A 22,812-nucleotide genomic window follows, 5' to 3' on the forward strand; every position below is an offset into this window, starting at 1 on the left:
CTAGTTGAGAATATGTATGAACTTCAAATGACACGAGGAGCCATCACGTTCTGCATATGGATTCAAACTCAGGTCATGCAGACTAAGCTAAGATTTCGTGACTGACGGAAACTAGCAGTCATTCCTGACTGGGCACACAGAGAGTGATATACCACGATTTTAGATAGTATCAGTTAGGAAATATCAACTCTAAATTATAAAAGGAAATCATTTTTGACGTACTCGAATTCCACCCAGCAACTGTTGTTCGTGTTAACGAATTACGAGAGATGTTAAATATTGCTTCTTCACAAGAGACTTACTTGAAATGCCGTGAGGTAAAGCTTTGTGTTGGACAGGAATTAAACATAATCAACTGTGACATATCGGATTTTCACGGCAGTAGCTAGATGTTTTAACTGAAATGACGAGATCAAACATTAATTTTTACCTCCCCAGTACTCCAACCCGGCACCTATCGCTGTTATATTATAGAGAAAACGAACGTTAAATACGAGTTTGTTACACCAGCAGCGACATGTGAGCATGTTTGAACTAGAAATAATATGACGAAGGGATCAGTGCTGACTGGTAATCGATCCCCACACATAGCGTTGTTGACTACACAACAAGAGACGTAGCTACCGTATTTTTCTCCACCAGCTGCTCAGAATCACATCCTTGAACTTACAGTGATCTCGCAAATAGTTCTGTGCCTTACTGGGAATCAAAAACGTCAGATATCGTTAGTGTTGACAACGAATGAAAATATATCAAAAATCAAAACTATTGTCCACCAGCAGATAGGTATTCTCATTTTAGAGCTTGATAATACATAATGAAAACTTTAGTGCCGGGCCAGGATTCAAACCCATTCACACGCAATATGTGGAGATGCTGAGGAATCTACAGTTTACAACAAACAACAAATTGTAGCCGAGCTGTATTGTCACTAAGAGGCCAAATTCCGCGTTAAGGCCGCTCTGAGTTGTATCCGCAGTACAGAACCAATTTTATCGACATACAGAAGCTCAAATAAAAGATGGAATAAGCGTCCTGTGACCCTACATAGCGTATGTATCGTCACTAGAAATAAATAACTAATATAAGAAAGGTTACCGGTGATAAGAGTCCCTACGTGTCACCACTCCTGGCTCTATTGTGGTTCAGCCTAACGTGTACCTGGTAGAGACGGAATATCATGTTTAATGGGAATTTCAGACGACAATGCCATTACACCTTCTTCACTTGGCGTTGCCAGAAGAGAAAAGTATCTCTCTCTCTCCCTGTCAAAAATCATCGGCAGAAGTTGGAATTAAACCCCGACCATAACTATATGCACCTATTATCAATCCAACAGACCACCAGATCCTCTTCTCGGTGACTCATTTTTCTATCGTAACGCCGTTGCGCCACACTGGATTAGAATTGACACACAGGCTCCTTATAGTGTTTTGCTGCATGTTCAGTACAATCATTTACTCGGTTGACCAAATCGCCATGAACCAGCTGCCTCGGCTACCCAGTGCATACATTCGACTATATCGTGTAATCGCCGAAATAAAATCATCTAACTGCCACCTACACAGAACTGCCAACGCTGTAGGATGCAGAAATTTAAATGGGAAGTGTTCCTTTCCACTTGAGCTATTCTATTACGCTATCTGTTTGTCGAAAACGTCATGCAGTGCAAGAGAATAGGTGTAACTGTCTGTCTCTCAGGAGTCTAGATCCGTCCATATGCATTATCTCACAGCACTGAGGAATGCAAGAGTTCTGGAGGAATTTTTGTAGACTTCTGCAACTGCTGTAGCTATGTGTCAGCTGGTAGCGTCATGGTAAGTGTCGCGAGTTCGAATACATTCACTGCTGCATTTCTTAAAACGTAATTCTGCTGTCTGCTGAGGTAATCAATCTAATGGAACTTTGAACATAATTCCCTTCACTTCTAAACCCAAAATAGCCGCATGTGGATAAAGGGCTAACTTCTGCGACATTTTGTTCTTTTCAGGTTTAATAGACGGTCAGGCATCAGATGCAAATCCAAACTTTTGTATTAAGTATGGGGCTAGCGCATCGTGCCAAAATACGTCAGAAAAGTATTTCCTGCATTAGCTGTCGTGTGGTAGTAGCATTTTATTGTTCTTCAAACCTTGTTTGACAGCCTTAACTCAGAACAAGTTTTCTACATGCATGTAATCAATAAACTGCATGTGTATAGTCAGACGGTAATAGATCACATCAGAGAATTCGCATATAACGTTGATGATTAATTTGTCTCTCAGATTTACTACTGTTTTAACAACACTAAAAGAAACCTTACGAAATTTGCGCACTGTGGCATTTCATAAACAAAGTTATGTAATCCTGGAAACCCAAAATTTCCTTCTCAGTAGCGGAATGAGGCGTTACCAGTATGTTTTTCACCATTGCACTATGAGCCGAAACTATTTTCTTACGATTTCCTTATCGATGTTTGATCTGACTGCTAGTAGATCTTTCAGAGGAGGGATAAAAACTTCACAGTCAGTGTGACTAGAACCGGGAAGCATAACTGATGGTTTTTCACAGGTCAGTACATTACGACAGTGCTAGCGAAGAAATAAGCGCCTTCACTTCCTCTTACGAGGTCAATAGTGGCTACAACTCGTAAACCGCTATTTAAAGGACGAGATTAGTTGCGATTTCAGAGTACTATGACTTTCGCGAACTGAAAACCGTAAATTTACAATGTTTTGTTACACCTCATGCAATAATAACTCAGATTATTCAATGGAAATGACTGGAAAACTCAAGTGAACTTTGAGGCTTAATTCCGTGCACACCAGGAAGTAACTCGTCGTTCACAGAATTGTCAAACATACCTTGCCTTGTTGTCAAATCTCAGTTACAGTACCAACAGGAAGAGACGAACAGATGTGTGCCTATAGCGGGCTGGGAAGTGACCATAGCTGGCGTCTCAAAGATGCGGCTGCCATGGGCAGGAATACGCAATGCATCTGATTCGCATATCTGTAACTAGTTTCAGGGACTGGAGTAGAGTTGCTAATAATACTCAGAACTGACTGCAAACTAAGCATCATAAATCAGTAACTCTCATAGTTGTTTTTATATTCCTTTCATAAGTGTACTCAAAACTAAGAAATTCATTCATGGTCATTTTCGTGCCTGGCCGATAGTCGAGCACAACAAACAAATAAAATTAAAACAAGAATGTGTGTGTGTGGTTGTGTGTAACAAGAGAGAGAGAGAGACATAAATGTAAAAAAGAATGAGAGAGAGAGTAAAAAGTAGTTGTAAATAAAATTAAACATGGTATGTAAAGAAACCTTTCATTATAATGACACGTTCCACATCATTACGAAATGTAGTATTCATTATCTATGGAACAAGTATTAATCTAACCAGACCTAATCTAATTTAATCATATCATATTGCTGACTAGCCGTGAAAAGTCAGGAATTACCGAAATTTTTGCCGATATCAGTAACCAAATCTAAGCTTGAAAATAAAAGACGACAGTTTTTCTAATAAACCGGGACCCCAATCAAGACTCTTTCGTCCCTGTTAACTAACCACGAAAGATGTCTAATATACTTCCATTCAGAAGTAACAAAGTGTGCATGCTTTTTAAGATGAAACGCATGATGAGAAGTTCTGTGATGGAGATACGAATCCAGCTCATAATCGGATTGTTAATTAAGTAAATTGAAATGTTACATATCAGTTTTTCTTACCAGCTGCTAGGTGTTTGAATCTAAAATAAGTATACAAATTTTTGTGCCTGAGCGACAATCGAACCGCACACCTACCGTCCTTCTTTATCATCCAAGCATATAGCTTAAGTATTAGATGCTTAGTCTTCAACAGTAAGATGTGTGCGTGTTTGACCAGAAATAACGACGCCTATTGCGATTGTTGACAACATATGAACAGACATTAAAAATGCACATTAATTTTCACTAGCAGGCTGGTTTGCACGTGAAAATGAAATTATGAATATTTTTGTACTGGATCAGGATTCGGACCCTCATACTTACCTTTGGAGAAGACCTAGGGAAGAGTGCAGTCTTGAGAAAAGGAACGAAATTATTCAACTATACTGTTCCGAGAGATTCAGATCCGCAAAAGAGGAGATACGAATTCGAATCACAGAACAGCACCAAATTTTTCAACGTCTCTAGTTCAATAAAGTACAAATAAAATAAGAGCCCTGTTCCTTTAAATGGCTATCGGTTCATGAAACAAAATAAAATTTTCTAATGTAAATAAGTTTAGTGGCGACAGTATTTCCGTTTTTCATGACATCCGCCTATGTCATTTCCCAACGTAAACAGCATCTGCCCAGTTGGTAATGAAGGAACGTGATGTTTTATGCGGATTCTGGATTATATCGTCTTTCTCTTGAGGTTACCATAGGTAAAGTAAATCTGTTTGTGCGTCTCAAAAGTAAAAGTCTGATCCCACGCGTTGCACCTGTGACAGTTCGTTCCACCAGACCATTGTGGCCACATTTCCCAGCGCAAGGAGTGTGCTGTAACGGAATATGTGCTTATCTTACAAATGCGAGTCTATTAAATGGTTATGTAGAAGCAAGCTTCTGACGCGGAGATTATGCTATTCTCATGTCAGCAGGATGTAAAGACTCTGTTGGGCATCGTAGCCTCAATGTGGAGCCATTTTGAAATTTTCACTAATTTAGCAAGTTTCTTACTTCGAGAAAATCAACTGTGAAGGGTGGAATTACCGGAAAATTCGATTATTACCGTCACTATTACTATCATTTTCTTCATACCGCTGATGGAACACATTTGCTTGAAGATCATTTAATGCCTTTTGGTGATTATAGAAGCAGTTTCCCAAGAACAGGTTCTTTCCCTGTCTACGGAATCCTTTTCATGTTAATATCAAACACAGCAATTACTCGTACATTCCATTAAAACTAAAGTAATAGATTAGGACGTTACTTGATAACAAAACGCGCTGCCTTTCTTCATTTACTTGTGCCTAGAAATGGCTGTCGAATACTGCCAAACCAAAAGCGATGGGATCTTACTGCCTTCCGATATGCGTCGCTGTCAGTTCTTCCATATGATTTCGTCGACGTGACCTGTTTCAAGTTGTGTATGACACAGAATGTTTTAGACAGTCAATTGTTTTCCTTTGCAATAAACAGGAAGATTTACATTCTAAGCTATGCAAGTTCAAACTTTTCGCAATATTAGTTCAAATTTAATATTTGCTTCTATAATGTAGTAAAGTATTCCACAGTTGCAAAACCCGCATCCGACTCGTTGACCTTACACTTAGTCGCTGACCATAAATTCTAGCTCTGAGTGACGCCAGTTTAAGTAACCTAATGTAGCGACGACTGTTTGCCATTGCTATTTCTCGCCGGAAAATAGGCAGTTCACTACTTGGGCTCCATAAGTATAGCGTAACAGTATCCGTTTTACCTGATTTTGTAATCATTTAAATAAAACAACATGACCTTCCATTGGGAGACGTTTCGTTCCCCTATTCCTTCTGTGAAATTTGTCAGTAAGCTTTTTGCCTTCCAAACAGCGAAATGCGGCATAGTACGGCCGGTAAACGATTCACAAACCACGATTTCTTTAAACATTGTGGTAGCTGAAGGAATTTAGTTTCTTCTTAAATCGCCTTATGCTGCAACGTTCACAGATATCTCAAACAGGAAAAGCCCTTTATCCAGGTACGAAGGTTGTAAAACAAACTTCCCACAGTTTATGTCAGGTTGATCGTTTCATCTGATAGCTCTGCGTAAGTATTTTGTCCAAGAGGTATCACAAGTAGTGTTCCTATAGCTGTGGGAATCATTGGTTGAAAACGATTTTAACACGAATGCTGAATATTCAGAATGATAATCAACCTAAGTTTGAATATTCAAAATGATAATCAACCTAAGTCTGAGTTCATCCACAAACTGAAGCGTATTTATAATATTGAAGCTAGACAGTGTATCCTTGTCTTCCTTGAGTGGGCATTGGAAGGCGTTTACACACGCGTATACAATACTATGAATACTTCGAACGCTATAATTAATATTGCTCTCATAAAGTGATTTTTTGTAAATTCTTCTAGGTCTTGAGCGTGCAATATGTGTTGTAGATACAGTCTTAGACAAAAACATTGACCGCCGAGTCGTTTATGTAAGGTGGACAATACTGTCGTGCTCCCCTCAGAATTCTATGTACGGTAATATACTCGATCTGGCAACATTGTAGACTGAGGCACTTCCCGGAGGAATTCTTGACAGCAGTCTGAGTACATCACCCTTGACTAGGACCGTATTCTTGAGGTAAAACGCGGGACTAGCTAATACGATGTCTGGCAACCGAAAGCACACGTCGACAAAGTTTTTATCGCATCTTTCCTCTCGGTGCTGAAGCTATGAGTGTAATTCAAGCGAATGTACAATATATCTCGCTTCCTGTCACATCGGTAATTACAGTTATGTTCAACAATATTTTAGCGAGAGATTTCTTGGCTGACCATCTGCCTCTGTACACTGCATGTGTCTCAGTTCTCTGGGACCCGTTTGCTGCCTACCGGCGGGGGCTCAGGCCCTGCGCTGTCTCGCCTTCTCCGACAACGTCTGCTCCACTCCTCACTTTCGACGGTGTAACATGCACTAATGTTGTTGAGTGGTGACCCATGAAATCTGTCTACGATTTGTGTGTCACACTCGATAGCACTGGAAGCACAAAACCGTTTTTATTTGATGAGTATTTTATTACACTAGTATGCAATACATCAATGTGGCACAGAATTAATTTCATTGTTCCTGATCCAGTGTGATATAATTAAAGCGTCACATCCTGTTCTTTTTCCTTTCACAGGAGATTCTTCAAATAATTTATTTTTGTCTTGGATTCATACGTGTTATTCAATGCACAGAGAGTAAATGCAGTGTAACGTGTTTGGTTTCTTTCTTTGATTCCCTATGGTAAATGGATGCGAAACATTGTGTCAATACCTTTCAGAACCTGTTCTATAGCTACTCAGGCTAATTGCTTGTTTTCAGGTTCATACATTAATTAATGGAGAAGTGAACGTTGTTCAAAAGTGTTATTTAAAATATTCAATTGGAGTTAAGGTGACAAAATTGCACGTATTTGAAGCTACCCAGAGAAAAAGTAAGTTGCTTAAGCCTCTGTTAGCAAATGTCTGCAGAGAGTTTCTGATTGCTGCTGTGGAAATTTAGCATAAAGGCCCTATAGTAATCAAGACGTTAATTTTCTTCATACTTATCATCCTGGCAAGTGAGTCCTAAGTGAAGAACAACAATGAAATTCGTATCGTTGATGGTCGATTCGAATTTCTTCAGAGACCTTGTATTGTGAAGTAGCTTGGCAGTCATAAAGCCGAGATCTATGACCATTAATACAACTTACTGAGTCGAGCTACCAAGAGGAATAGATGTGTAAAGATTTTCTTCAGATTTCGTTAAGGAATTTTTTTCTGTAAATTAGCAGCTCCATTAAATAAATCAGAAAAAGAGCTTGCACATGCTGACCCCTACCACAGTTATAACTGACGACTAAGTGAGCCGTTGCGACACGAGAAACGGGTGGTACCATGGGGCTACAGACACACAGCTGCCAGCACCCTTCACTCATCATGGTATTGGTCGCTCAGCCTCATAACGCATCGTGAAAGATAATAAAATTTGTCACTTACGTAAAGAATAGCATTTCTTTAGCCAAAAAATTGAATTTTCATTCTCAGCGTCTTAGTTTACGTGAGGATTATATAGCACGAATCATTCAAATGGAAAGGGAATATCAAGTGAATTTTACAAGTCAGTTCAGTACCATACATGGAAGTGATTGCACTGTCACATTGTTGCCCAATGTTTGTGACGATGTTGCCAATTCTCAGCTGTACTAGGACCAGCACATAGAGGCATTCGACTGAAACATAGCCATGACCAAGATTGTAACTGGGGTCGACAGCATCGTCGTCTACCACCTTGAAAACTCGAACGGTGACAGTGCTCGGACAGTTACTTACGTTTACTGGTATCAAAGCTACAGCATGAAAACACAGAAATGTTAATAACCCAGAGATCATTAACTTTGTAACCCATAGTAAAGTAAAGCAGTCATCAGTCGAAGATTGGTTTGAACACCACAGTGCTTCAGTAGGCACGGTCTTGTTGGAGGTCATATGCCATTGCTTTCCTCCGACGTTTCAGTTGTCTTACCTTGCCAGTTAATAGGGGAACCTACTGTTTAACGAGGCTTTCAGACCACAGTGCAGCTCGGAATTTTTCACATCATCAAACACTGCCCGAGGGGAAGTATGTGTGAAATGGCACATAAAAATTGTGGTGTTGACCAGGGATCGAACCTGAGAACTTCGTATTCCTAGTCTTGCTCTTTACCACTTTTTTTTAGTTTTTTTTCAATACCTACTTTATTTCTCTATTTATTAAAAAAAAAGGAAAAAGGATTTTGGAAGGTTTGTTTTTCTGCTTTATTTTTATTTTTATTTTATTTTATTTTTATACAAATGGATAAAAGGAAAGCCGTTCCTCTTCTGCTACATAAACAGAATAATAGGAAGTCATCCCGTTACGATAAAGGGTGCTCCATACATTAGCCCACTGCGAATTTTTCGATGACTGTCGTCTCGTTGCTGTGTTGTTTCCGTTGTTTGTTCAATCTCATAAAAAAAGGAACTGGGAAGAGGTACTATGGTTCTCATTTCATCAATAATCCAGCTGTGAGGCGGATTATGGAATGCGCTCCAAAGAAAATTGGAAAAATATTGCCTATATTTAGGGTTTTTGACGTTCGCAAAATGTCGTTCGTTGAGGTAATACCAAAAATCGGGTACTGTCCTTTCGCCATTACCGAACAGGTAGTGAACAGCGTGGCCGCTAATCCACGTCACAGAGTTCGTTTTTGCTCTCTGGAAATACATCTCATCGGGCAAAAGAAGTGACCGGGTAGTTATCCTGTCGGGAGTATTGCGTGTGAGAAAAGCCAATATCTGACGCACCAAATACCAAACTTCCTTTGCCGACCCGCATTCGAAACGATGTTCATACGTGTCAATCACTTGGCATCTGGCGCACAAGGGTGAATCGGCGAGGTGGATGTGATGTAGGCGGGTCTGGCACAACTGTTTCCCATTAACAGTTACGTACCATGCAGACTGCACGTCAGTATCAAGGGTGGTGGCATTCACTGCGTGCCACACAGTGCGCCACTTTGTAGTGGGGTGTTTGCTTTCAATCACATTCGGCGTCCTGTTCATTTGCATGGCAGCATATATCTCCCTCGTTATCATCAAGCGTGTGGGTGGTAGTGCGGTGCGGATGCAGCTTAATTCAAGGAAGAATTGGCTAATGTAGAAGAAAGGTGCTGGGATGTCCGATATCATCACAGGGGGTGCGAGTGAGATTGGTCGTAAGGTCTCCAGTAAGAGACTTGTGAGGCACGTCGGACTTCGTCGCCACAGTTGCAGGTGACACCTGCCGAACAGGGCCTTCGCTGTGTTCTGAACATGACAAAGGCCTAAACCCCGTCTGCTCCTCGGATAGGTTAGGGACTTGTAACGAATCTTAAATAACATGCCCGTAATAACAAAGGATCCCAAAACCGCCAACATGCGGTGAGCCAGAGTAGGTGGTATCGGGAGTATCTGTGCAAAATGGGGGATACGTGACGCCAAATAGACGTTAGCATGTCGTGTCCGTTGCAGGAGGTCTAGATGTCTCAGACGGTGGTCACTTATTCCTGCTCTCATCTGATTCAATAAACGTCTGTAGTTAAGGGCTGTTTAACGCTTCATGTCAGATGTGAATTCAATGCCAATACAGTGGATTGTGTCACTGATTCGTAGCGTCGGGTAGAAAATAGACAGGGCGTGCGATTTGTGGAGATTGAGATTGCTCCCCTATGCCGCGCCGTAGGTCTCCACCCACGCCAGTACTGCACAAACATCGTCATTACTGCGAAGAAGGAGTACCAGATCATCCGCATAGGCAGTGCAGCAAAAAGTGTGTCCACCAAGGGACATGCCAGTCACGTGTTGCCGGAGGCCGCAGAGGAGTGGTTCCAAGACGAGGGCGTACAATATCGCCGAAAGAGGGCAGCCTTGTCGCACCGATCGCTGGATGTGTATCGGCGGCGTGAGACGGCCATTACGTAACACCTTGGAGGTCGCGCCGCGTAGGAGACGCATCAGTACCTTAACTATGATGTCCGGATACCCAATGTGTCGCAGTACCTCCATCAAAAATGTGTGGTCGACTCTGTCAAAGGCCTGGCTAAAGTCGAGTGAGGCCAAAACTCCTGGCAGTTGGCGAGCTTTGGCTAGCGTGATCATATCTCGATATCGGCAAAGTGCAGTGCGAATATTATGGTCACCACCTAACGATGCCTGGTCCTGCGACACAACACACTGTACCGATCGCTTTTGGCGTGCCGCCAGAAGCCGGGTGAAAATCTTCAAGTCACTGTTGAATAAAGGCAAGGGGCGATAATCACCGATCCTGGACCCGCCTCGTGGTTTGTGTATGGACACAATCAGTCCTTCTAGGAAAGCCCCAGGAGTCTTCGACGTGGGAGACATAAGATCGCGGCAATTATCAGTCCATGCTCGTGCCAGCAATTGTTGATATGTCCGGTATAATTCCAGAGGAAGGCCATCAGGTCCCGGGGACTTATGAGCAGCCCCGCCTGTATTGCTTCAATGATTTCCTCTTCCGATACATCTGCAGTCAAATCCGCTGCCGCTATCGGAGAGATCGTGGCCTAAGTGAGTTGAGAAAATTCGGCGATTACCTCTGGGGGATGTCGATGTTCCGAGTACAGCCTAGTGTTGTGAGCATGAAGGGCGTTTCCTGTATCGCGCTGGGTATCAAGGCGTCGTCCGTCTTGCGTCGTGATAGCTTGGATCAGTGTCCTGCGTCGGCGCCGTCGTTCTGCAATGTCGTGATACATGGACTGTTCCTCCTGGCCCACTCTGTCTTGAGTGCACGCACTGACGTTCGCACCCTCAAGATGGCAACGTGTTAATCTGATGATCCGTGCCTTGGCACGGTCCACTGTCACCTGCCATGCACGTGAGTACCGCACTGTTGTACATTTCATTAAGATGCTGTAGTAAAAGTCCTTGGTATGTCTCTTCCATGCTGCAACATCTCGGCCGTAGCCTATCAAGATCTTCTGGAGGGCCGGTTTGGCGCAGAGTAACCACCACGACAGTGTAGACCGGTAGGTTCCACGCCGGCGTCTACAGGAATCCCACATGTTCTCCATAAGGCGGCGGCATTCCTGAGAGGCTAGGTGAGTGACGTTCAACTTCCAAGGCCCACAGCTGTGCCATACCTTCTGACGGCCGAGGGTAATGGCGCAGATGTAGGCCTCGTGGTCAGAAAACACTATGGGCCAAACTTCGGCAGCTCTCGTCCCCACAGCTATGGAGCGCGAGATGTAAATTCGGTCGATACGGCTGGAGGAATGGCTGGTGTAGTGAGTAAATCCGGACCGATCGCCACAAACATGTTCTCACGAGTCCACCAACTGAAGATTATTTATAATTGTGGCAAGTTCTGTGCAGGGATAATATTGTGGTAACTGATGAAGTCCCATCCGAATAGCCATAAAGAGGGGCGTGATTGTATGAGCGAAAAAGGTGGATCGTTCGCGACGCCGACCACATCCTGACGGTGCATAGATGTTAATAAGTTTGGCTCCTTGGATAGTAAGAGCCATGCCTCTGGCGTCAGGGAAATACTCGACATCTTCTGCGGATATACCTTCACGGGGGAGGATCGCCATACCACTGCCATTGTCCGACGCATGTGAGACTCAAGCCTTGTAGCTATAGGGTTCCTTGAAGTCTGCGACATACACCTATACACCTCTTGAAGGAGCGCAATGTCGATGTCTGCTGCGTTGAGCAGAACCTGTAGCATCGCTGTTTATGTCGGGCACGTATGTTGTTGATGTTAATCGTTGCTAGACGATATGTCTGGTCAGCCAGGTCGGCAACTGGGTTATTTAGGAGGCCAGGTGTGGGCGGCCCCACAGAGGCTGACGATACAGCCGTAGTCACTGTGGTTGGTCGGTGCTGGGTACAGCCGAGGGAGCATCTCTGCCCTCGGCATCCTCCTGGTGCTGTGCCTCATCCTCGACGTCATCCGCCCAAGAATCAGATGCAGCAATTGGTAACTGTGGATTAGTGCTGTCAGTAGAGCGCTCACGCGCATGTTCAGTAGCAGAAGTGGTGTTGTCAGACCGAGGCTCAGGAACTGTATTCGCCGTAGAATCGTGACGGGAAGGGTGAGCTGTGGTGGTAGAGTCCTAAGTGTCGCCCGACGCCGGATATTCGTCCGGGTCACACATCCGAAGCAGGCAATCATCGGATGGCGTATGGCGCCGTTTCTTGCGTTTTCGAGGGCTCCGTTGTTTTCGGACATGTTGTTCTGTGTCAGAGTGCGGGTGACAATCATCTGATGCGGTCTCCTTTGGAAGGAAGGCAGGGGTCGGTTCAATTTCCGTTTCTGCTTCCACCTTCTCTTTAGGCTCGTCTCGGTGGCACAATTGATCACCGTCTTGAGGCAGGTCTGCCTATGACGTCGTAGTGGGGGATATGCTGTCCGCCACACTGTCATCGACCACTGACTGCAATACGGTGTTGCGATCCTGGGCAGGAACAACTGCTGCGGTTGCAGCCGCTGCATACGTGTTGGGGAGTGAAGTAGGCGTCGCCGGGGATGAAACTTCACCAACCGGTGTCAGGGTCAGTCGGCGTTGAATGCAGGCCGAACGGACATGTGCTTCCTGGCCACAGCCGGCGCAAGTACGCGATTGTCCGTCGTACATGACAACGGGTCTGCAGCCGCCAATTACTGCTTCGTCAGTTCAATCTTAATTTGTCGCACTCCCTTTAAGATGGGGTACGTCTCAGACGTTTGCCATTTTTCAGCCAAGTGGCTTAGCACGTTGCCGTACGGTTTGAAAGCTGTCATCACAACATCTGGCGGTATTTCCAATGGCAGCTGGAAGACCCTTAGAATGCGAAGGCCTAATCCAGCGTGGTCGATCGTGACAGTTCCTATTTGGCCATGAGTGTGTCGGCGCACAACATCAGTGGACGCCTTTTCATTGATAACTTTGTGTTATGGAATAGTGGATCCCAATGATGTCTTGAGGTGCAACTGAAGTTCTTCCCGGATGAAACGTTCAATGTCAAGTGCTCGATGTCTTGCGTAGTCCGCTTGAAATGTGATCTTAATTGTGGTCTTGCGGAACGAGTGCGCCATGGCACTACCGAGACACGGACGCGTGACATTCGCCGCAGCGGAAGGTAAACAAGTAAACACGCGCGCGCGCGGTACGCTAACAGGGGGACACAGGCACGACGACCTTGCCCCAGATGACTGCTTTTTACCACTTTGCCACCACATAGCCACCACTGTGGCTTTTGCTTGGCCTTAAAATTAAGAATCTCTCGTTTGTGCCAGCGTTGGCACTTGCATCAGAGTAAATGGAACTGAATTGAATGTAGTGCCTCCAAGTTGGCATAAACAGAAATGGAGAAAAGTTAAACAACATAAATGGTCTCTCTTTGATGCCTTAATCTTCATTGCCATTATATGTCTTATGAGAAAAAACGTACTCTTCGCCAAAATTAACATCTTTGTCTTGTTATGCTAATATTTGCGATTTATTTTACATTAAAATGTTACTAACAAAATTAAGATAGGAGACGTTTTCCTTTTATTCACAGCATCTTAATCTCTGAAGAGAAGTTAAGCTGAAATTAAACAATATGTGCTTCAAACAATGTCGTCTTCCTATTAACACAGTAGGATCAGTACCGCGTCCAGTTCCCGTCCGCTTCTACAACTGCATTTAATCGCCAGGGAACAGAGGAAACAAGCTTTTCTGATGCATCTGTCACTCTGTGATATCTCTTTGCACGCAGCGTGAACTGCTTCCGACAACGCTGCCTTGGATGTTGGTGCAGGACTTTTCCTCCTAGTAATTTTTTCCATCTCTGCCCACACGTGCTCTATGGGATTTAGGTCAGCAGCATTTGGAGGCCAGTCTAACAGCTCAACGTCTCCTTTCATCTGAAAACAGTGTCATACACGATTGGCTGTATGAAGTGGGGAATAGTCATGTTGGAAAATGATTCTGCCTCATGGAAATCGCTGGCGAACAGAAGGAAATATGATTTCTTCCAGTATTTCGCAGTAATAAGCACTACAAAGCGGACGCTCAAGTTCCCACAGCACACCGCAACCATTTGCTGATATCCAGCCCCAAACTGTGACAGACGTCCGGTCACGCCTTTGCCTCTGTTGGACATATTTACGGTCGTATCTCGTTAAACTTGGTCGATACACATGGACAGAGCTATTTGGAGCAGTTGAAAATACCTTCTCGTCGGTAAACATAACTCTGTCCCAGTACGAAAGCGGCTTCCTTCTACAGGCCTGCGCGAATTTAACCTGGCAGCCCTATGTTGCTCTTTCAGCATTTCCTTAACCGCCGATTTACGTCCATTCTTTGCTTCCTCGTTGAGCCGACGACGTATGGTCGACCTGCTCACTGTTAGCTGCAGGATGTTTTTACTTTCTCTGCCACTCCTGAAAGGGTCCTCAACACTGCAGCGGAGTATACTCCTGTCTTCATTCCATGTGATAGTCCGTGGGCGTCCAGAGCGACGACGACGGTTTACGTGGCCTTCATCTTCCATCCTCTTCACCCAGAGATGAATAGTGGATTTGCTGTATCCCAGGACACGGGAAATGGCACTGATACAGTACCCGTCTTGCCGGACGGAGTGGCCGAGCGGTTCTAGGCGCTTCAGTCTGGAACCGCGCGACTGCTACGGTCGCAGGTTCGAATCCTGCTTCGGGTATGCACGTCTGTGATATCCTTAGGTTAGTTAGGTTTAAGTAGTCCTAAGTTCTAAGGGACTGATGACCTCAGAAGTTAAGTCTCATAGTGCTCAGAGCCATTTGAACCATTTGAACCAGTACCCGTCTTCATAAAGCGCAACGACACGACCTTTATCAAACTCAATGAGCTGTGACATGTCGCCTTGACAGAAGTAAGAACCTACTCACAAGGCAACAGGAAACGAAGTGCCACACAGGAAGCAGAGCACTCGCACCAGCACCGACGTCAAATCATTCCCGATTTCAAGCTTTCAATACTGTGACACGCGGATTATATTCACGATTTCACTGGAACGTTTAGAGCAATATCATTAAATCAATGCTGTTGCAGACGATCCAGTTACAACAGATAGGTGTGTTTATTGGTATATCAGCCAAAATCACTAGTCTGAAATTGTTATGAGCTGTGTTAGATGACGATATATATCTGTCCAACAAAATTCAGGGTATACAGAAATATGTTTTAGCCGTAACTATTATTTCGATGGAACGAACATGTTTTAGTACGGAAGACTAAAGAAAACTGTGGCGTTCAGTATATTCGAGATATTGCATACATTGCTGTATGTCACTTGGAACGCTCGTTGTGGGGAGCAGGGGGAAACAGTCTCCAAAAACTTCCGATTTGCAAATAAGTTCCACAGGGAGAGGGTCTGACAAGTGCGCTACCGATTTTTGTCAAATATTGCATGGATGTTCTAGCTTTGTGCAATACACTCCATAGCATCTGAAAAAATCGAGGACAAAGTTGAGGAAGGACAATCGTATTTTCATTGTTGTACACCGAAACAGCGTCTACAAATAAAACATTTCATTATTACGTTAGAGCTTCCAGCCGTTACATGGTGGCGAAGTGGTAAAGAGCAAGACTAAGACTACAATGGTCTCGGGTGCAACCTTGATCAGTACCACAATTTTCATGTGCCACTGTACACTTATTTCACCTCGGGCAGTGTTTGATGATGTGAAAAATGCCGAGTAGCACTGTGGTCCGAAAGCCTCGTTAAACTGTAGGTTCCATTATTAACTGGTTAGGTACGTCAACTCAAAGGGCGGAGGATAACAACGGCATACCACCTCCAACAAGAAAGCACTGTGGCGTCCAAACCAATCTTCCGACTGATGACTGCTTTACTTTACTATGGGTTTCAAAGTTAATAATCTCTGGGTTATTAACATTTTTGTGTTTTCATGTTGTACTTTTGATACCAGTAAACGTAAGTAACCGGCCGAACACTGTCACCGTTCGAGTTGTCAAGGTGGTAGACGCCGATGCTGTCGACCCCAGTTACAATCTTGGTCATGGCTATGTTTCAGTCGAATGCCTCTATGTGCTGGTCCTTGCACAGCTGAGAATTGGCAACATCGTCACAAACATTTGGCAACACTGAGACAGCGCAATCACTTTCGTGTATGGTACTGAACTGACTTGCTACATTCACTTGATATTCCCTTTCAATTTGAATGATTCGTGCTATATAATCCTCACGTAAACTAAGACGCTGAGAATGAAAATTCAATCTTTTGGCTAAAGAAATGCTATTCTTCACGTAAGTGACAAATTTTATTATCTTTCACGATGCGTTATTAGGCTGAGCGACCAATATAATTACGAGAGTGGCATGCTGGCAGCAGTGTGTCCGTAGCCCCATGCTACCACCCGTGTCTCGTGTCGCAACGGCTCACTTAGTCGTCAGTTATAACCGTGATAGGGGTCAGCATGTGCAAGCTCTTTTTCTGATTTATTTAATGGAGCTGATAATTTACAGAAAAAATTCTGTTAGATTGATTTAGCAGTACTGTACCCATCGGTGTTAAAACTAGTTTTCAACCTATGATTCCTACAGTTACAGGAACACTACTTGTGATACCTCTTAGACAAAATACTAATGCAGTGCTGTCAGACGAAGAGATCAACCTGACACAAACTGTGAGAGGTTTATTTTACTACCTTCGTACCTAGATAAAGAGCTTTTCCTGTTTGAGATGTCTGTGAACGTTGCTGCATAAGGCGAGTTAAGAAGAAATTAAATTCCTTCAGCTACGACAAAGTTTAAAGAAATCGTCTTAACGGCACTAAATCGTGGTTTGTGAATCGTTCAGCAACCGTCCTCTGCCGCATTTCGCTGGTTGGAAGGCAAAAAGCTTACTGACAAATTTCACAGAAGGAAAATGAGCAGGAAACGTCTCTCACTGGAAGGTCATGTTGTTTTATTTAAATGATAACAAAATCAGGTAAAACGAACTGTGAGGTTGTCAGTATAAGCACGTTACTGTTGTCAGTATGATGTTGTACTGCCCGGGGCCTGTAATGAGAAATGGCCCATTTACGTCAGGCATATTGTATACAGGAGTAGAAGACAGAGCACCACCAAATTCTACAATCCGTACGAATTCCATACACACAGAAATTACTATTACAGTGTACTTATTAAGCCCAAGTAGTGAACTGCCTATTTTCCGGTGAGAAAGAGCAATGGCAAACAGTCGTCGCTACATTAGGTTACTTAAACTGGCGTCACTCAGAGCTAGAATTTATGGTCAGCGACCAAGTGTAAGGTCAACGAGTCGGATGCGGGTTTTGCAACTGTGAAATACTTTACTACATTATAGAAGCGAATATTAAATTTGAACTAATATTGCGAAAAGTTTGAACTTGCATTGCTTAGAATGTAAATCTTTCTGTTTATTGCTAAGGAAAACAATTGATTTTCTAAAACAATCTCTGCCATACACAACTTGAAACAGGTCAGGTCGAGCAAATCATATGGAAAAACTGACAGCGACGTATATCGGAAGGCAGTAAACTCCCTGGGCTTTTTGTTTGTCAGTATTCGACAGCCATTTCTAGGCGTAAGTAAATGAAGAAGGGCAGAGCGTTTTTGTTATCAAGCAACGACTTCATCAATTACTTCAGTTTTAATGTAATTCACGAGTAATTGCTGATGTTTGATATTAACATGAAAAGGATTCCGCAGACAGGGAAGAACCTGTTCTTGGGCAACTGCTTCTATAATCACCAAAAGGAATTAAATGATCTTCAAGCAAATGTGTTCCGTCAGCGGTATGAAGAAAAAGATTGTAATAATGACGGTAATAATCGAATTTTCCGGTAACTTCACACTTCACACTGGATTTTCTCGAACTAAGACATTTCCTAAATTAGTGAAAATTTCAAAATGGCTTCACATTGAGGCTATGATGCCTAGAGAAGTATTTACATCCTGCTGACATGAGAATAGCATAATCTCCACGTCAGGAGCTTGCTTCTACTTAACCATTTTATAGACTCGCATTTTTTCCACCGTGACTAATTTTGTAAGCTACGCACATATTCCTTTACAGCACACTCCTTCAGCTGGGATATGTGGCCATAATCGTCTGGTGGAACGAACTAACACAGGTACAACGCGTGGGTTCAGGCTTTTACTTTTGAGACGCACAGACAGATTTACTTTACCTCTGGTAACTTCAAGAGAAAGACGATATAATCCAGAATCCGTACTAAACATCACGTTCCTTCATTTCCAACTGTTCAGATGCTGTTTACGTTGGGAAATGACATAGGCGGATGTCATGATAAACAGAAATACTGTCGCCAGTAAACTTACTTACATTAGAAAAATTTATTTTGTTTCATGTACCGATAGCCACATAAAGGAACAGGGCTCTTATTTTATTTGTACTTGAATGAACTAGAGACGTTGAAAAATTTGGTACTGGACTGTGATTCGAATACGCATCTCCTCATTTGAGGATCTGAATCTCTCGGAACAGCATAGTTCAATAATTTCGTTCCTTTTCCCAAGACTGCACTCTTCCCTAGGTCTCTTCCAAAGGTACATAAGTGGCTCCGAATCCTGATCCAGTACAAAAATATTCATAATTTCATTTTCACGTGCAAACCAGCCTGCTAGTGAAAATTAATGTGCATTTTTAATGTCTGTTCATGTGTTGTCAACAATCGCTATTGGCGTCGTTATTTCTGGTCAAACACGCACACCTCTTACTGTTGACGACTAAGCAATTGATTCTTAAGCTATATTCGTGGATGATAAAGAAGGACGGTAGGTGTGCGGTTCGATTGTCCCTCAGGCACAAAAATTTGTATTCTTATTTTAGCTTTAAAAACCTAGCAGCTGGTAAGAAAAACCGATACATAACATTTCATTTTACTTAATTTACAAAAAGATTATGAGTTGGGTTCGTATCTGCATCACAGAACTTCTCATCATGCGTTTCATCTTAAAAAGCATGCACACTTTGTTAATTCTGAATGGAAGTATATTAGACATCTTTCGTGGTTAGTTAACAGGGACGAAAGAGTCTTGATTGTAGCCCCGGTTTATTACAAAAACAGTTGTCTTTTACTTTCAGGCTTAGATTCGGTTACTGATATTGGCGAAAATTTCGGTAATTCCTGACTGTTCATGGCTAGTCAGCAATCGAAATGATTAAATTAGATTAGATCTGATTACATTACTACTTGTTCCACAGATCATGAATACGACATTGCGTAATCATGTGGAACGTGTCGTTTTTATGAGAGGTTTCTTTACATTCCATGTTTCAGTTTCTTTAGAAGTACTTTTTACTCTCTCTCTCATTCTTTTTTATATTTATGTCTCTCTCTCTCTCTCTCTTGTCACACACACACACACACACACACACACACACACACACAACACACACACATTATTTTTATAATTTTATTTGTTTGTTGTGTTCGACTATCGGTCAGGCACGAAAATGACCATGAATGAACTTCTTAGTTTTGAGTACACTTATGAAAGAAATATAATAACAACTATGAGAGTTACTGATTTATGATGCTTAGTTTGCTGTCAGTTCTGAGTATTATTAGTAACTCTACTCCAGTCCCTAAGACTAGTTACAGAAATGCGAATCAGATGCATTGCGTATCTTTGAGACGCCAGCTATGGTCACTTACCAGCCAGCTGTAGCCACACATCTGTTCGTCCTCTTTCTGTTGGTACTCTAACTGAGATTTGGCAACAAGGCAAGGTACGTTAGGCAACTCTGTGATCGACGAGTTACTTACTGGTGTGCACGGAATTAATCCTCAAAGTTCACTTGAGTTTTCCGGTCATTTCCATTAAATAAACTGAGTTATTATTATTTGAGGTGAAACAAAACTTTGTAAATTTGCGGTTTTCAGTCCACGAAAGTCATAGTACTCTGAAATCGCTACTAATCTAGTCCTTTAAGTAGCGGTTTACGAGTTCTATCCACTATTCACCTCGTAATTCTGTGGTAATTTACTGACCTGAGAAAAACTCTCTGTTATGCTTCCCGGTTCTAGTCACACTGACAGTGAAGTTTTTATTGCTTCTGTGAAAGATCTACAAGCAGTCAGATCAAACATCGATAAGGAAATCGTAAGAAAATACTTTCGGCTCATAGTGCAATGGTGAAAATCATACAATGCTGCACAACAGGTAACGCCTCATTCCGCTACTGCGAAGCAAATTTTGGGTTTCCCGGATTACATAACTTTGTTTATGAAATGCCACAGTGCGCAGATTTCGTAAGGTTTCTTTTAGTGTTGTTAAAACGATAGTAAACCTGAGAGAAAAATTAATCGTCAACGATATATGCGAATTCTCTGATGTTATCTATAACTGTCTGACAATACACATGCAGTTTATTGATTACATGCATAAAGAAAACTTGTTCTGAGTTAAGGCTGTCAAGAATATAATTCCACTACCACACCACAGCTAATGCAGGAAATACTTTTCTGGCGTATTTTGGCACGAAGCGCTCTCCCCATACTTAATACAAAAGTTTGGAGTTGCATCTGCTGCCTGGCCATCTATTAAACCTGAAAAGAACAAAATGTCGCAGAAGTGAGCCCTTTATCCAATGTTTCTATTTTGGGTTTAGAAGTGAAGGGAATTAAGTTCAAAGTTCCATTAGATTGAAAACCTCAGCAGACAGCTGAATTGCGTTTTAAGAAATGCAGCAGTGAATGTATTCAAACTCGCGACACTTACCATGACGCTACCAGCTGACACATAGCTACAGCAGCTCCAGAAGTCAACAACAATTCCTCCAGAACTTAGACATTCCTCACTGCTGTGAGATAATGCATATGGACGGATCTAGACTTCTGAGAGACAGACGGTTACACCTTTTCTGTTGCACTGCACGACGTTTTCGACAAACAAGTAGCGTAATAGAGTAGCTCAAGTGGAAAGGAACACTTCCCATTTAAATTTCTGCGTAATACAGTGTTGGCAGTTCTGTGCAGGTGGCAGTTACATGATTTTATTTCGGCGATTACACGATAGAGTCGAATGTATGCACTCGGTAGCCGAGGCAGCTAATTCATGGTGATTGGGTCAAGCAAGTAAATGAATGTACTGAACATGCTGCAAACCACTACAGGGAGCCGGTGTGTCAGAATTCTAATCCAGTGTCGCGCAACGGCGTTACAATAGAAAAATGAGTCACCGAGGATGGTCTGTTGGATTGCTAATAGATTCGTGTACTCATGGTCCAGGTTGGATTCCAGCTTCTGCTGATGAATTTTGTCAGGGAGAGAGAGATTCTATCCGCTTCTGGCTACGCCAAGTGAAGAAGGTATAATGGCATTGTGGTCTGAAATTCACATTAAACATGATATTCCTTCTCTACCAAGTAGACGTTAGGTTGAACCACAATAGAGCCAGGAGTGGCGACATGTAGAAACTCTTATCACCAGTATCCTTCCTTATAATAGTTATTTGTTTCTAGTTATGAAACAAACGCTATGTAGGGTCACGGGACGATTATTCCGTCTTTTATTTGAGCTTCTGTATGTCGATAAAATTGGTTCTGAACTGGGGATACAACTCAGACCGCCTTTAACGCGGAATTTGACTTCTTCGTGACAATACAGCTCGACTACAATTTGTTGTTTGTTCAAAACTGTAGATTCTTCAGCATCTCCACATATTGCGCGTGAATGGGTTTGAATCCTGGCCGGGCAAAAAAGTTTTCATTATGTATTATCAAGCTCTAAAATGAGAACACTTATCTGCTGGTGGACAATAATTTTGATTTTTGACATATTTTCATTCGTTGTCAACACTAACGATATCTGACGTTTTTGACTCCCAGTGAGACACAGAACAATTTGCGAGATCACTGTAAGTTCAAGGATGTGATTCTGAGCTGCTGGTGGAGAAAAATTCGGTAGCTACGTCTCTTTGTGTGTAGTCAACAACGATATGTGTGGGGTTCGATTACCAGTAAGCACAGAACTCTTCGTCATATTATTTCTAGTTCAAACATGCTCACGTGTCATTGCTGGCGTAACAAACCCGTATTTAACGTTCGTTTTCTCTAGAATATAACAGCGATAAGTGTCGGGTTAGTGTCCTGGGAAGGAAAAAATTAATGTTTAATCTCGTCATTTTAGTTAAAACATCTCGCTACTGCCGAGAAAATCCGATATGTCACAGTTGATTGTGCTTCGATAACAATCCGAATAGGTTCTGGGTTCGAATCCCTGTCCAACACAAAGCTTTACTTCACGGCATTTCAAGTAAGTCATTTGTGAAGAAGTAATTTTTATTATCTCGCGTAATTCGTTAACAGTGACAACAGTTGCTGGGTGGAATTCACGTACGTTAAAAATGTTTACCTTTTTTAATTTGAAGTTGATATTTGCTAACTGATATTATCTGAAATCGAAGTATATCACTCTCTGTGTGCCCATTCAGGAATGACTGTTAGTTTGCGTCAGTCACGAAATCTTTGCTTAGTCTGCTTGATCTGGGTTTGAATCCATATGCACAACCAGACGATCCGTCGTGTCATTTGAAGTTCATACCTATTCTCAATTAGCTGGTCGTGAATAAATTAAATTTTTAATG

The sequence above is a fragment of the Schistocerca serialis genome, chromosome 1 (genome assembly GCF_023864345.2).
Source record: "Schistocerca serialis cubense isolate TAMUIC-IGC-003099 chromosome 1, iqSchSeri2.2, whole genome shotgun sequence".
NCBI lineage: Eukaryota > Metazoa > Arthropoda > Insecta > Orthoptera > Acrididae > Schistocerca > Schistocerca serialis.